This window comes from Archocentrus centrarchus, chromosome 6 (assembly GCF_007364275.1).
Source record: "Archocentrus centrarchus isolate MPI-CPG fArcCen1 chromosome 6, fArcCen1, whole genome shotgun sequence".
Classification (NCBI taxonomy): Eukaryota; Metazoa; Chordata; class Actinopteri; order Cichliformes; family Cichlidae; genus Archocentrus; species Archocentrus centrarchus.
In genome coordinates, this window is record NC_044351.1 from 9355026 (window position 1) to 9371850 (window position 16825).

Below are 16825 nucleotides of genomic sequence, written 5' to 3' on the forward strand. Positions count from 1 at the left end.
AAAGCTGGGTAATTATTGGAATATTATCTGTTACTTACTAGCCAGAAAAAAAGTGTAACAAAGTTTGTGCCTCTGTGTAGGCAGAAAATCATTACACCCACATTTTTTCCCAAATGTATTTTCAGTTTAGATTGTTATCTTCATTGTGTGGCGGTTTATGAAACCCACAGGTAAACCACTTTTCATTTATCAGAACAACTTAACGTCAAACAAACAAAATTATCTATTCTGCACAGATGATTTTGTCAGGGACGAGTAATGTTCTAATTTTAGTAAGAGATGATTTAGTGAGTCAATATATGTTGTACAATTTTTAGAGGCATCTTTCTGCCACGGGAGAAATGAATTCGTGTCTTTGCTGCCATCAAACCAGTTTCCAAGCTGCGTGTGAGTGTGGCTAAAATAACAGTGATATAATGGATCTATTTATAATGTATCCATATTATCTACATTTGTTTTTCTTATTGATCTTATTTGTAAAACAGCACAATATAACAACTGTCTCATTAAGTTAATAATATTTCACAAACCAAGCCAAAGCCAACACTGAACTCATTTAAAAATGAATATTATCTCTGTGGCCTCAGTCTAATATGTCATATTTGTCTATGCCACAGAGCTCCACTGTTGTTTAGAAATTATTCTAAACACACCAGTGGTCCACACTGTTGCAATACTTTGCATGTGTCTTCATTTAAATGAACATACACACACATGAGGGGATGACATTACAGAATGTGCTCCGCTGCGTGTCCAGTAAGTGGTGAAAGATTTACTGGTCAGGATTATCCATGATAGATAACAGTTTGTTCAGTGACCTGCTCTCCACCACAGCTTCCAAATACTGTAGGTTATTTGAATTCATGCCCAAATACACCATCCTGCAGTTGTAAATATTAACATGAATTCATTTTTCAAATTTCACTCTGTACTGGTGGCAGACCTTCAAGGCCCTAATAAAATTAGTATTTGGGAGAGCAAGTAATATAATTGGGAAAATTGGGACATAACGACTCCAAATAAAACCAGCATCAGAAGTTTGGTGATGCCCAAGATGAGGTTTTAAAACCTTTTGTTTTTTTCCAGGCAGGTTTAGCTTCAACCCCACATGTGCAAAGTTGCATGTGGCTGATCACACCAGAGAACTTAATGTGTGAATGTTTGAGAAAAACATTCTCTCCGATAATGAGCAGATGCGCTTCTCACTGTACAAAAAAGTATTGTGAACTTCTTCTATGTGCATGTGTTAGTGCAGCAACATGATGGGCTCTCATGTTTCCCTGTTTGGCAACTAATTGGCTCTTTAGGGGCGGAGGTGAAGGGCCACCAACTTTGTCTTTATGAAATTTTTCAGTTGTCCTTATAGATTCTGTGAGTGCTGTGTGTTTCTCTTATAACATCTGTGAGGTTGTTCATTTTGGCCTTGGAATTTTGCAGCTGATTAAATTCGGTGATGATGGTTTCAGGTTGAAATAACCAATAGCTTAAGAGTTAATTACTGAAGCACTGAAAAAATAAACCTACTTGTTTCTTATTTTTAGGAAATTTTAATATTTTTGGTTTTGATCTTGACAGCGTTACAAATACCAAACATGGTCTTTAATGTCATCATTGTCTTAAGAGTTTTTTTTTTTTTCTGTCATTGTCTTTCATGTATTTATTTTTATCTGTTGTCTCAATTGATGCCAAAAATAAATACCAGACAAATGAAGCTCGACTTTTATTTAACATCTGTATGGTTGGCTTAATATCTTGCAAGTATTAAATGACTGCAGTAGCTTTCTTGTTACTTATCTATACTGTAATATTGTGGGTACATGTATGACCCACTGAGGTGTGAGGCAAACAATGAGATTATTTCTTCCTCCTGTGCAGCTGTGCCTCAGAGATGTCTGGCTACAATTTAACCCCTTTTACCCACTCTCCTCCTTTTTATTTCAATATGACTCACAGCCCAGGGGGGAGCGGGCATAATTACAGTGTGACGCTGATGTGTGTTTTATTGTGTTGAACCATTTGGGTTCCAGGCAACCCATCGCAGCCCACCTCACTCCATTACATGAGCCCTTACCAGCTAAATGACTACGCCATGGCACTGCGGGCTGTCGGAGAGATCATCCAGGACTACGACAGCGACAAGATGTTTCCCGCTCTGGGCTTTGGTGCCAAGCTTCCTCCAGATGGACGGGTCTCACATGAGTTTGCCCTGGTGAGGACATGTTTTTTTTTTCTCCACATCCAGCCATCCATCTGTCCATATACATACAAAAAATAGTCTGGACCTTGACTGTGTGCATTGTGGCCTTTGGTCTTTTCTTTTGCAGCTATTCTGTTGTAGTTTTGCTGCTGTGGTTGGGATCATCGTCCTGATGCATGACCCAGTTTTGGCCAAACTTTAGCTGTCAGACAGATGGCCTCACGTTTTACTCTAGAATACTTTGGTGTACAGAGGCGTTCGTGGCTGACTCAGTAACTCCAAGGTGTCGAGGTCCTGTGGATACAAAATGAGACAAAATCATCAATTTTCTTGGGTTGAACTTGCTTGGACAGCCAGTCCTGGGAGCAAACTGCCAAAACTGCATTTATAGAGATGCTCACATTGGCTGATGGCCAGTTAATAAAATGCATTTGATTAGCAGCACCTGGCTGCTACTAACCCTCTTAATTTCTATGGAAACAGTAGAGGTTTACTTAGTTTTTCACAGGACTCTATAGAGTCCTATTTGTTCTTTTTCATGACTGCATGCAATCAAGCATTCATACAAATCTAGAGACATACATCTGTTTACAGTACATACAAGTAGGGCTGCGACAATTCATTAGGTAACTTGAATAACTCGATTATAAAAAACATCATTGAAGCAAATGCTTTGTTTAATGCACGACTCTGTAGAGCTCACTGTGTGAACGAGAGCGTTTCACCCACATTAGCAACTAAAAATAGACCTGCAGTAGAAACGTATTTAGGAGCACACGTGTGAATTAAAAGTAAGACAACATTGAGGCCATGCTGCCCCCAGTTTTCTCAACAAAAAGACCGACAGCACAACAGCATTAGCAACAATGCTGTTGTGGTTTAACATGGAGTCGGTAAACACACAAACGGCAAAGAGCAAAGACACAGAGCTGTTATCAAGACAGTGAGCTCAGGTGGACTGAAAGAAAACATTTTTCTAGTGTCCAAAACTGCAGCGCTTCTTCCTGTAATCACTAATAATAAACTCTTTACTGGGAAACAGCTGGTGGGAGTCCTTCATCCAACCACCTGATCAACAAGCTCCAACATAAAGAAAAGAGAACTTTGTAGCTCCTCCCATCCACCACCATTTGTTTTACACAGAGAAAAATCTGCAGTAAAGATACAGACGTTAAAACAAAATTTGCACACGAACTGTTAACTTAGTGTAACACAATGTTTAAATCAGGCAGCTTGCTGAAGGCTGACGGCAGCTTTATATCACAGTGAAACCTGCAGCAAGCAGGAGTGAGCCGAAAGAGGGCATGGGGTGTACTAGACCATATTTATTTCAAGGGTTTAGTAACATTATTTTTGCAGGTTTAGATTCATGCAAATATAAATAAATTATATTCATTAAATTCCAATATTTAAAAAAAATATAAAAATGTCTTTTTTCCCTCAGGCCAGGAAAAATATACATGGGCCAGTAAAACTCTGCGCCACTGACCCTCTGCTGTTAGGCTGGGGACTGAATTATTATTAACATTAATTATTAACATGTACACATGGGCAAGAAGTGAGGCATACGCTTTAGATGTCTCCAGTCCTTCATCTGATAATTAAGATACACTCTTTTGAGACACCAACCAACCAATGTTTTTGACCAAAGGAAATAAAGCCTTGCTTTGTGGCAGGGCTTGTGAAGTTCAGTAGTGATTTGATGAACATCATTAGAACTGGCAGTATAAAAGATTTGGCTTATTCTCAAACCGCTGTTGAATACGGCTGTGAAAACAAATCTTTTCGTATCTTTCACACCGGCTGGAGGAGTGTGTCTGTCATAATGAGAGCACAAGAAAACTAAAAGATTTCAAACAAAAAGTTAAAAAAGATCCAAGTTAAAAAAGAAAACTTTATGAAAATCAAACTGAAAACACTTTCAAACAGGCACTTTTGTACACACTTCCTATTACAGACAACAAATCTATTGGTGGGTGTTCCATGCTGCTGTCCAAAAACGTGTAAAAAGCATCCAAACTGCCTGCGAACACTGTGGAGATGGAAGCCAAATGAGCCAGTTTGTTTTTGGCAGTAAACAAGCCAATTTAGGTGTGATAACATTCCAAGTTTATTTATTTATTAACTGTATAAGACCAGTGTTAGTCATACAAGAGTGACAAAGAGGGTACTAAGCATCTTGATTGTAGTTTCATTTCTTTGCATAAATTGTACCCGTACAGGGAGAGATTATTTTTTGTAGCTACAATTTACAGATTTCCCCTGAACACATCACATGCAAGCAGTCATAAAGTTAAAGGTCTGAAACGAGGACAGATATGCACTTTGTGAATGCTTACATGTGATATTTTTTTCCTGAATGAGCAGATTGTGGGTTGCAGGGTTTCTTACTTTGTGTATGGTTTTTTTTTTTTTTTTGGACAAATGCTCATGCAAACAGCACAAGTGAGTGAGTGAAGCCATTTGTCAAACATGACCAAAGTCAATAAATCAATATGATTAATTAGCAATATATTCAGTTAGAGGTTTTATATATATATATATATATATATATATATATATATATATATATATATATATATATATATATATATATATATATATATATATATATATATATCCAGTTTGAGGTTTAGACCATCAAAGTGATGACATTTTGTAAATGTTAAAGCTTTTTGGAACTGTTACTGTGGTGCAGTGGCTAGCACTGTCAGCTCACAGCAAGAAGATTTTGGTTCATGGGGCTTTTTTATGTAAACTTTGCATATTCTTCATGGACCTGCGTGGGTTTCCTCCAAGTGCTCCCCCCACAGACCAGAGGCATGCAGGTTAGGTGAATTGGTGATTCGTACGTGACTATAGTTGTGGGTGTGTGGTTGTCTACACCTCTGTGTTAGCCCTGTGATCGAGTGGTCATCTGTCCAGAGTGTCAGCTGGGAAAGGCTCAAGCCTAGAATTGATGGACGGACGTTTTTAGGCCTTTTTTTCTGACCAACTTTATTTTTTTCTTCCCCTTATTTGGATTGTGATGATTAAAGTTAGGGGTGAGGTAAGATTGAGAAAGCTCAGATAACTGACATAAAAAAAAAAAATTAGACATTGTGCATATTCATGAGAAATAGCTGAGCTTTTAACTTCATCTCTCCTTCATCCATCCATCTGAACCACTCTGCCAGTGTCAAGTGCTCTAGGGCTGTAGACATCCTGACCACTTCTTAAGCCATACATAGTCTCTTCCTGGTTGACTCTCACCTCCAGATGTTGCTCCAGAGGCATTTTCAGCCATTACAGCTGCTCAGTGTTGGCTATTCCCTAGAGGCACATATGCATTAATTTAACCATTGAGGGTCCAACTTAGTCAGCTCTTAAAGAGGAAGGATACAGCTGTGTAGCCACAATGGGAGAAGGCCATCACTGAATCTGACGTTAATTATGCAAGCTCCATTTACAAAACAACGGAGTCTCATGTGCACTGTTCATACTCATGGGTAGCCAAGCAGAGTTAGTTAGGATGGTTCTTTATTCAGATAACTGAAAGCCCAAACCATATGGGTAGCTTAAATAATGTATTGTTTCTTTTTTGTGAGTTTCTTTTGGGCATCCAAAAGCAGTCAACCAGGCACCGATTTAATATTTTAATATTACAGACGTGGGAGACACAGAAGGAAGAAGCCTTTTATGGGCTCCTTTTACACAAAGTCATTCTAACACAAATTATCCTCATCTTTTTATAACCGCTAGTGCAGCATTAACAATGTGAAATTGCTTGCCTGAGGATACCCTTTACCAGAATGATGCAACAGAAGGATTAAACTATCAATATTTCCTTAAATTATGTGTTATTTTTGAAGTCTAAGCTGAGATTTTTAATCCTTAAGGGCTTGCCGCTCTTTAGTGTCTCTTACACTGAGTGTTAATATTGGAGTATTATTGATGTCTCTCAGTATGCTTACATGAAATCCTGTTATTCAGCAGATTGCATTCAAAACATGTCCGTTATAAAAAATTAATTGTAACTCTGTCCCAGTACAGGAGACCACATTTAAAAATAACTTATATTTTGTTTGCCATCAGGATGATGCTTTCTTTATTATTCCTTTTAGCTACACTGTCTCTAAATATCAAAACAGACTGCGATATATTCAGTTTGATGCATGATGTTAGACGCATGCTGCTGAAATGTAATCAAGGCACTCTGACTGTGTAACACAATTTTCAAAATATTAGCAGGCTGACATTAAATCAGTGAAGGTGACACTGCAGGTAAAATGTTAGCGTCTGGTGTTGCAAACATCATAAATCAAACTCAATCAAAAAAACTACTGTGCTGCAGCTGTTAAAGAAACAATAGATCCATAATTCAACAAATAACTGCTGATGTTGGGATTACTGTCAAAGAAGACTCTTAACATTTGATGTTAACTGTAAACAAATACAAATATTAACTTACAGGTATTTTTAGGGGGAACTCATTTCCATTTCCATTTCTGTATTTTTATTTTTGGGACTCCTGGGCCTTAGTGCAGCTCCTCTGTTCATTTAGTGTCTGAAACAAGTTCTATTCCTTCTTTCTTCCTGTCATAAACAGGAAGTGTGAACATCAGGTGGATGGATCTTTTGTGTGTACAGCCAGAGTTGTGTGCCGTTGAATGTATTACTTTTTGACATCTTGCAGAGCCAAAAGTAGTAAGAACTTTCTGAAAGAGAGTGTGTGTGTGTGTGTGTATTTAAAAAAATAAAACCTAAAAGGTCATTTTTAATTTGTTCCAAAATCATGGGGAAATTAATTTCGATTGCATTATCTAGACATCAGTTTCATAACCATCTATCCACCTGAGAGCGTTGGAGCCTGTCCCTGCTGACAGAGAGAGAGAGGTGGGGACCCCTTGGTCAGGTTGCTATCAGGGCAGAAGGCTAATGCAGAGAGACAGAAACCTGTTCACGCTCCTCGGTCCACAATTTAGAATCACAAATTAACCTTATGTGCCTGTTTGAGGGAGGAAATGGGAGCATCTGGAGAAAACTCACAAAGAGAACATGCAAACCCTGCAGACAGGTTCAAACCTTGAACCTTCTTGCTGTGAGACAATAGTGCTATCCACTGCACTGCCAGCTGTCTTGAATATGTTAAGAAAAGGCTCTTTTTTATACTCTGATATATTCCTGCATGGCTTAGATTGCATGTTGTATTTTTATTTGTGACACTAAAATCTTCCAAGAACCTTTATACAGAAGAAATATCTGAATAACTTCTTTTTAACTCATTCACATCTTTCTGTGTTTGTCCAGAATGGTAATCCACAGAACCCATACTGCAGTGGCATCGAGGGTGTGATGGAGGCGTATTACCAGAGTCTCAAAAGCGTACGTCTCTATGGACCCACCCACTTCTCCCCTGTTATTAACCACGTGGCCAGGTACGTCGATTATGATCAAACCGAGACATGTGAAACACGTGGGCTGACACATGTAAATGTCATTAAGCACAATGTCCCCAAGAAATGTACGGCTCAGCAGGAAAGATTCATACAAGCTCAATCATCTTTGGTGAATTAGCTGTGAAGCAAAATCTTCTTTGCTTAGAAGAGTTTCCTTTCTCTTTTCAAAAACCTGAAAAATGTTTTTGTGTGCTGGTTTCTCAGCCACACAAAATAAGTGTCGATTAAGAGGTACAAACGTTGCCTCAGTTATTGACCGTCAAATGTATTACTGTCAAAACAGAGAATGCACCTTTAATCACTTTAATCAATTACAGAATCCAAAGATGGGAACTGCTGATTTTAAACTTTTATTTTTAACATAGGTTTAAAAAAAAATTGTAAGCACAGCGCACACAGGATTATTGCTGCTGGCGCCGCTGCTGTGAATAACAGTAAATGTCACACCTCCTACCGTTTCACAGATAACCATAAAGGGATTTATTTATTGTATATCTCCGTAGCCATAAATAGAAAATACAGTATGTGCCAATGCTTCAATGTTCAAAAGTTCAAAACCAGATCAATGTGAAACACGCACAGTTAACTTTTCACTGGATCAACAAATATGAGAAGGTGCTCTCCTATGGTTTAAAATATTTAAAGCAAGCAATACCTCCTAAAAGAAGCTGTCAGCTGCACTTACTCAATTTACACAAATAATCACTGATAAAAAGTTATGTGCTGTTTTGTAGTACTGTATCCAACTCCCACCTCCCCTATTGCCAGATCTTGTCTCATGATCCTCAAGATTGACTATAACAAGCACCCCCCCCCCCCCCCCCCCCCCCCCCCCACACACACACACACACACACTTTCATCATCGGCTTTCAAATCCCATCTCTGCGAGCGTCGTCCACCCACTCAGCCTGAGAATAGATGCATTGTTCACTGCTCACTTCTGTGGAGCATCTGACTGAAATCCAGGAAGATGGTGCTTAGAGAAAGTGACATCAAGTCATGTCAAATCTCTAAATGCTTGACTGTCTGAGACTATATATTAAACAACAAGAGTGTTGTTTCATATACACTCTCAAAATGCTGTGACATTTTGGTTTATGTAACAGAAACCTTCTGTAAACAGCAGCTAGGAGCTCAAATATAAACATGCTTCCAAGGTGTCACAGTAGGTGTATATTTCAAGAATAAACCGTCATATTTAACAATATTTTTGAATTCTTATGTAAATGAAAAAAAACGTGCTGCATGAGTAAATACTTCATAATATTTACCGTGCCTTTGTATGATATTAAATTGATTGTCTTTCTATATTAACTTTTAATGCCGTAAGAAACCTAATATTTGGAAATGTTCTGGTTTAAAAGAAAAAGGTTTAAAAAAAAACAAAAAAAAATGCTTTTTGTTGAATAGTTTTGAAGTATTAATTGAATGAAAACCACGCTGTGACTGTGTGCTTTGTGTGTTAAATACCAAAAAATAATTTGTGCAGGCTTGAACTAAAAAATATGCCTATTTCCCATTTTACTTAATACACATTGTTTTAAGCTTGGCAGCACTCTACTGTAATTGGACCATCTGGCTTTCACAAAATAAGATTATAATTGTATTGATCTCTGAGGGGCAATAACCTAATATGAGATATTATCTAATAAGGTAATTGCTGAGTGTAATGAATGGGGCTTGAGACAGGAGGACTTTAAAGGGCAGCTCCAGCAAGTTAATATTCCTCTCTCATAAGGTTGGTTCTTCTATAAACTTGCGCCCCATGACACATAAAATAGTATGTGAAGTACATACTTTAATAGCTTTCAGCTGAAAAAATGCAAATGAAATACCAATAAAATACAAAAAAAAAGAACTTTGTAAATGCAAACCATTCATGAGAGTCCACTTTAGTGACTAGAATATTAATTCTAACCCTCTGTTAGTATACCTGTCAAAGTGGCCATGCCCCTAACTTTAAGAGCTACCATTCATAGAGATGAGGCACAAAAATAAAAATAATAATATAATAATCACTCACCATAATGTCATGTAAAAATCGACTCATCCATGCAAGAAGACTGATTTTTGTACCAGGCTATAAATATATTAGTTTCATGGTTGAATTTGGTCATTTTAACACAGGAGCCAATGGGGATCGACTCACTTTTGGAGACAGCCTCAAGTGGCAGAACTGCAGCTAGTGGTTTCTTCCACTTTGGCTTCATTTTCCCACCACAGAACTTGCAGCTTATTTATTTATTTGTTTGTTTGTATTTAATCATCTGACCTCTGACTTATTGTGTTTTTGCACACCAGGTATGCATCAGCAGTGACTGACGGCTCACAGTACTTCATCCTGCTCATCATCTCTGATGGAGTGATCACAGACATGGCGCAGACCAAGGAATCCATAGTCAATGTACAGTAGCGCATCACATTTCAACTCTAGTCTATGTACATTTTATATTTTAGGATTAATTTCAGTTTATTTGAACCAGTAAACACATAGTGGGTTACCAAAAGTGACCTACACTAGCAGTCCATGAAATGTGTGCTTGTAATCATTCTGTTAATTTACTGTAAAAAATGCAAAGAACCCTGGAGGCGTGATTAAAACCCAACGGAGACCTAATAAACTAACAAACATCCAATATGAAAGCGAGAATGTGAAAGCAGTCCAGCTGCTATCTTTGCCTCTTCCCTCTCTCTATGTCTCTCATCTTTACTAATGAGGGAAGTAATGGAAGAGGGGGTCAGTCTGGTCACCACCACCTCCCTTACCCCCCCCACTCCCCCCGACGCTGCTATGTTCAGCTCTAATAACTCTGCTTTCTAATTAGAGTGATCAGAGTTAATGTGTGTAACGATTTTGGGCGAGCTCGTATATTTGGAGCCTCAGCTGCATGTGCAAAACGCTTTGCACAGCCTCACCACGCATCCACTCTCCCCCTTCTTCCTCCATTATGTCCCCATGTGATGTAATGTTATTGTAAAGTAAGATTTGAGAGTAATTATTTACTAGCCCGCGGAGGATCCATGCCCTCAAAGCTCAAGCAATTTGGGCGTCCATCTAATAACACAGGAAGTTATGAAACACTGAAAAAGCTTCATTCATCATTCATCACTCGAACTGTACTTTGCTGTCCCACTCAGCTAAGATTTAATAAACAATATTGCGATGCAGGGCGGGAGTTCAGCTGGAGCTGAGGGCAGAGGAAGATGTAAATGGGAGTCATTTTTAAGCTGTCAAGCTTCGGGAGATTTAGACAAGGTTGTAGATGCATGAAATTAGAAACTCTAGATCTCGCCAGGCGAGAGGCTTTATGAAACTGTAGGAAGGGCCCCGTCTGTCTTAACAATGGCATTTAATTTTTCTATTGCGCTTTCTTTCCTTGGACTGTTGCGGTTAACATATAGTTAGTAATTTACAGGCGTATTTCACTGACAGCCTGCAGGGTTTAAGATAGCACATGGTGAAAAGAATGAACGCTGCTCCTTCCGCGCCTTTGATGTGTTTATTCTGTCAATTTCCACCCTTTACAGGCCTCATCTCTGCCCATGTCAATTATAATAGTCGGGGTTGGACCAGCGGAATTTGATGGTAAGGAGGGTGAAGATATTGTGTATATGTGTGCACATACTATTGTGTGTTTGTTAGCATGCAGTAATCTTTTGCCCTCACCCTTCGTTCAGCTTCCTATCTTGTCTCCCACATGGTGTAGCCCTTCCTTGTGCAGCTTTTCTCTTCTTCACTCCTCCACTTAGCCTCCCATTAAATTCCCCTCCCCTGCTTCACAAAAGCTGAGGTAAAGGGGATGTAAAAATTCACATTTTCATCCAAAGGCAGCACTTCTTTTTTTTTTTTTTCTGTCTTTTTTTTTTTTAATGCATGATGACCACATTCCTCACCACTCTGATGTGTTTTTTCCCGAAACATTCGTGTTTACAATCCACAGAGCAGTCCTCTGTAAAAACAAGCTCACTCACGGTGAGCAATGAGCCTGCAAAGTCAACGGGATTATCACGCATATGAAGTCAGTGCGCACGTTCACATTATGTCCCCGTGGTGCTCATCGCTGGCTGTGCTTACATGTATTCGAGCACGTTTCTCCCCTATGTGCACAGTTATGTGTAACTTGCAGCCCCATGGTTTTACGCTCAGCCGTGCAAATTCTGTGTACTCCTTCCCATTTAACACCATCAACACTCTAAGGAAATGTAAGCCTGTGGCATGCTAATGACTTCAGCAGATTGAAACACAAGAACTGTGTGTCATGCTTGCTCACTGTAACTTTGACATGGCTGCTCAAGCCTCCTGACGGGGTGTGACTGATGTGCTACCCTCCTCAGAAATGATTGAGCTGGATGGGGACGAAGAGAGGATCTCATCCCAGGGACGATACGCAGAGAGGGACATTGTTCAGGTACAGAATCCTCCTGAAGACATGGCTGACCGGCTGGGAGGCTCATCACTCAAATGTTGAGAAAAATGTGGGCTTTATGATTAATGGGAAAAGGGCATGGTGCTTGACCCTTGTCTTGTTCTGAGTCTATTTTTCCTATCTTCCTTCTGCTGTTTCTACCCCCGTCCCACCCCCCGTGTGCATTTTCCTCTCTTTGTCTTACTCTGTTGTCTTTTGCTTTTGGTTTCTTGATAATCTTATGTAACCACTTTTTTCTCTTCATCTCATTTCTTGTATTCACTTTTCTTTGTTTCCCCTTCTCTACATATTTCCCGTTTCCCGTTATCTCTACTCTCCTCATTTTCCTTTTCTCAACTCATTTTTCATTTCATCTCTATCTCCTTGTTACCTTTCCTCTCTTTTTCTTGTTTCCTCTTCTTCCCTACGCTGGTTGCCCTTTTTCTTGATGCTTATATGTTTTGCTTTCCTCTCCACATGCTTGTTTATTGTTGTTTACCTTTTTCTTCTTTAGTCAATTCTTACTCTTGTTTCCTCTTTTTCCATACTTTTATTTCCCTTTTCTTTACTCTTCTGATTTCCTCTCTATATCCTTGTTTCCTGTCTTCTTTTCTTGTTTCCTCTGCTCCACTCACCTTTTCTTTCCATTTTTTCGGCTCATTTCTTATTTATTCTCAATATACTTCTTTTCTGTCCTCCCTTTTCCTTGTTTTTTCATTTTTACTCTCATCATTTTCCTTTTTTTAACTCATCTCATTTCCTCTTCATCTTCTTGTATCTTCTTGTATCTCCTTGCCTTTTTTCTTCTTCCCTATTCCCTATTCTCTATTCCCTATTCTCCTATTTCTTTTTTTTTTACTCCTCTTTCTTCATTTACTTGTTTCCCCTCATATCATTTTTTGTTTTCTTCTTGGCTCTTTATTTGTTTTCCTTTTTTTTAACTTATCTCTCATTTTTTAAGTCTTTTTCTTTACTCTTTGTTTATTCTCAATTTCCTTATTCCCTCTCCTCTCAGTTTGTTCCTTTCAGAGACTACATTGACCGACGAGGAAATCACATCCTCAGCATGGCTCGTCTGGCTAAAGAAGTGTTGGCCGAAATTCCCGACCAGTTCCTGTCTTACATGCGAACCAGAGGGATCAAACCTGGCCCTTTGCCACCTCCTTACACCCCCTGTCCACCACAAGCTATCAACCCTCTGCTCACCAGAAGGGTAAGCAGAATTTAGAGGCCAAGGCTTCCACCTTAGTGTTGGCCAGCCATCTCTACTGGCCTCTGCGCTCCTCTCTTTGTGCTTCATTCTTCACTGGAAGCTCCTGAGCACATGGGAAACTTTGCTCACTCGCTCATGTTGCACTTTTGGGAATATTTGGCCGTGAAGGGTGATGAAGACAACCATGAATGGAATGCTTCCTCTGTTTAGAAGAGTGGATGAAGGCAGGGATTTTGAAGGGCAGTGGTGGTGGTGGTCTGAAATCTACACCTGCACCAACAAGAGTAAACAGGACAGAAACTGACAGAAAATGAGGATCAAGTCAGAATCCAAGCTATTTGCAGTTCCTTTTTCCACTTCCTCTGTCTTTCACTAAATCATGTCTCTTCATATATAAATGTTTACAAATTGAGGACTGGAGTGGAAATTTTTTTCAGGATGAAATTTATACCAATAAATGTGAAAACCTTTCAGAATCGTATTTTTGGCTGCAGAAACAGGAGGTTGTGACTTTGTATAAAAATGTTTAGGCCCTAGTGCCACATATATGTACTGTATATATATATATATATATATATATATGTATATGTATATGTATATATCTGTGTGTATATTTTATTATTATTATTTTTTAAATAGAGCATGTTGTAGTTTATGAAAAGCATGCACTGTTGTCCTGCACTCAGGGCTTTGTCCCTCCCACACAACTCCCCACGACCACTGCCACGTGCCATTATGAACAAACCCACCTGAAATCTTCCCACACTCCCATTGTCTGCTCCATCCACCTGCCTTGACTCAAAAGGAAGCTGTGCTCCTTGGGAGTCTGATCGAATCAAATGCAACCAGGACTTGAACCAGCCTTACTCTTGTCAGAAAACATTCACTGGCACAATGGGTTCTGGAAATGTGGATATCTCCAAGCCCAGAAGTCAAAAACACACATTTCACTACCGAACCTGACTGTGTGTTACGTTTGCGAGTCTTGTTGTTCTCATGAAATAACACTGTACTTCAGAAGCATTTCTGTTTTTGTTTTGCTTTACATCTTTCTACCTCTCACATTGTTCAGTGTTGCCAAAAAATTTTGTTTTTTTTTTTAAAAAAAAGAAAGAAACACGTGTTGTAAGTGATATTTGGTAAGTCTGTCTCACAGTTTTACCATTCTCACCATGTATACATAATGTTTGCCAAACTGTACTTTGAGAATTATTGCATTTTGGTTGCTATCAGATCAGATGGCTCACACCTTTGTGGTAGCAACACACTATCAGTACATGCACAGAAAACAGGTAAAAGTGCAGATTGCTTTACTTTTAACCAGCCATCTGCATGGATCAAAGTAATGACTGTGACAGCCGTTTTTAATTACATGTTGTCCATCAGTATTGTAACTAAAAGTCCCAAAGGTTTTGTAGCATACAGTTAACCGTCTCCTCAAATTCAAACTCCACAGAAAACCCGTGTTTCATCATCAAATTCCTGCATCCTGAAGGCTTTTAAGGAGGCAGCAGCTGCTCTCTGCTTAGATTCACAGCAGTGCTTTCGATCCACATTCTTACTGTTTCAACTTTGGCTCTCATTATTCTCCTAATAATTCAGATTTCTCATTACTGGCAACTACTTAGCTGTGTTGTTGCTAACAATTAGCATGGTGTGTAATGAAAAATTCACTTAAAATTAGCAAGTGCTAACTATAAATATTTATGATTTTAAGCATTTTGGTTAGTTAACCCTTTGGCATCGCGCTATCATCACTGACACGCCCTTTAACAGCCTTTAACCTGCGCGTATCACCGACGACACATTTTTGAAAGCACACTTTGCATTACTGTAATCACGCGACACTTCCTGTGCTGAAAAAAACATGCTGAAAGCTGAGAAATTGTGCTTCACAGCCAACATGTGTTTATTACGGTAATTTCTCTTGCACTTTCGCAGGAAGTTGGCAATTGGTGGCACATTTGAAACACGCCATGCCAGCAAAGAAACGATCGGTGTTATAGGGCATAAGACTTTTTGCCTTGCCAGCAATGAGATCTGATAAAACCACAACCACATAAGTCTTTCTATGTTTATGTTCTTCTTAATAAAACCTGCAGATTTTTTTGCTTTAACATTAACTTTTTAAACAAAACGTGTATTTAAATCTGTGCAAAAAAGCCGCTATCTGGCATGCTGTACAGTAACTGTAATTTTAGAGTTTTGCAATTAGTAACCAACATGTAACTCACTTCCATTTCTTTATTAAACACTTTCACACAATCTAACAAAGGGTCTCACTACCTCTAGTTGAGGCTGTTTTGAAACGGGCCAAGTTTCTGTCAGAAGAGATTTGGTTTCCAAGTGCCTCATTGGCTTGCTTGACACCATGTTAGCTCCAGCCAGCTTTGCCGGACAGATAAACATTGACACTACAAGAAAGTGATTCATTTTCCCCCTTCATAAATTTTGGACTCCTCCTTACTGTCAATTAGGGCCTTTGATATGTCATGCTGTAATATTTCCCACTATTCAGGAGGGTTAGACCTTTTTTTTTTTTTTTTTTTTTTTTTAGAAAGCAAAGAAATAAGGATATAGAATTTGCCTCTATTGGTAAATAAATGCCCGCAAAGTAATTGTGCAATTGTATATTGAAATAATAATAATGTCTTGTTGACACAAAACCCCAAGGAAGCCATTGGCTTAGATGTTAGCAGCTACACTCTATTGCCAATGTGTTTGCTCATCTGCCTTCACACAGATATGGACTTCATTCTTAATCCACAGGGTTTGATATGATGATGGCCATGATGTTGGAAGCTATAACAGCTTCAAGTCTTCTGGGAAGGCTTTCCACAAGGTTTAGGAGTGTGTTTATGGGAATTTTTGACCATTCTTCCAGAAGCACATTTGTGAACTCAGACACTGATGTTGGACAAGAAAGCCTGGCTCACAGTCTCTGCTTTAATTCATCCCAAAGGTGTTATGTCGGGTTGAGGTCAGGACTCTGTGCAGGCCAGTCAAGTTCTTCCACACCAGTCTCATTCATCCATGTCTTTATGGTCTTTGCTTTGTGCACTGGTGTGCAGTCATGTTAGAACAGGAAGGGGCCATCCCCAAACTGTTCCCATAAAGTTGGGAGCATGAAATTGTCCAAAATGTCTTGGTATGTTGAAGCATGAAGAGTTCCTTTCACTGGAACTAAGGTGCTGAGCCCAACTCCTGAAAAATATCCCCACACCATAATCTCCCCTCCACCAAAATTTACACTTGGCACAATGCAGTCAGACAAGTACAGGTCTCCTGGCAACCACCAAACCCAGACTCATCCATTAGATTGCCAGATGGAGAAGTGTGATTGGTCACTCCTGAGAACATGTCTCCACTGCCCTAGAGTCCAATTGCAGCACGCTTTTCACCACTGCTCTTGGTGATGCATGCTTGGATGTAGCTGCTCAGCCATTCCATGAAGCTCTCTACACACTGTTCTTGAGCTAATCTGAAGGCCACATGAGGTTTGGAGATCTGTAGCGATTGACTCTGCAGAAAGAACCCGTGTGCGCTATGCGCCTCAGCATTTGCCGACCC

General features: G+C 39.3%; 1 pseudogene; it reads left to right on the forward strand.

The window, feature by feature from the left end:
* The window catches only part of LOC115782114 (copine-8-like), a 67836-nt pseudogene extending 53524 nt beyond the window's left edge, over positions 1-14312 (forward strand).
* Positions 14313-16825: the final 2513 nt, after the last annotated feature.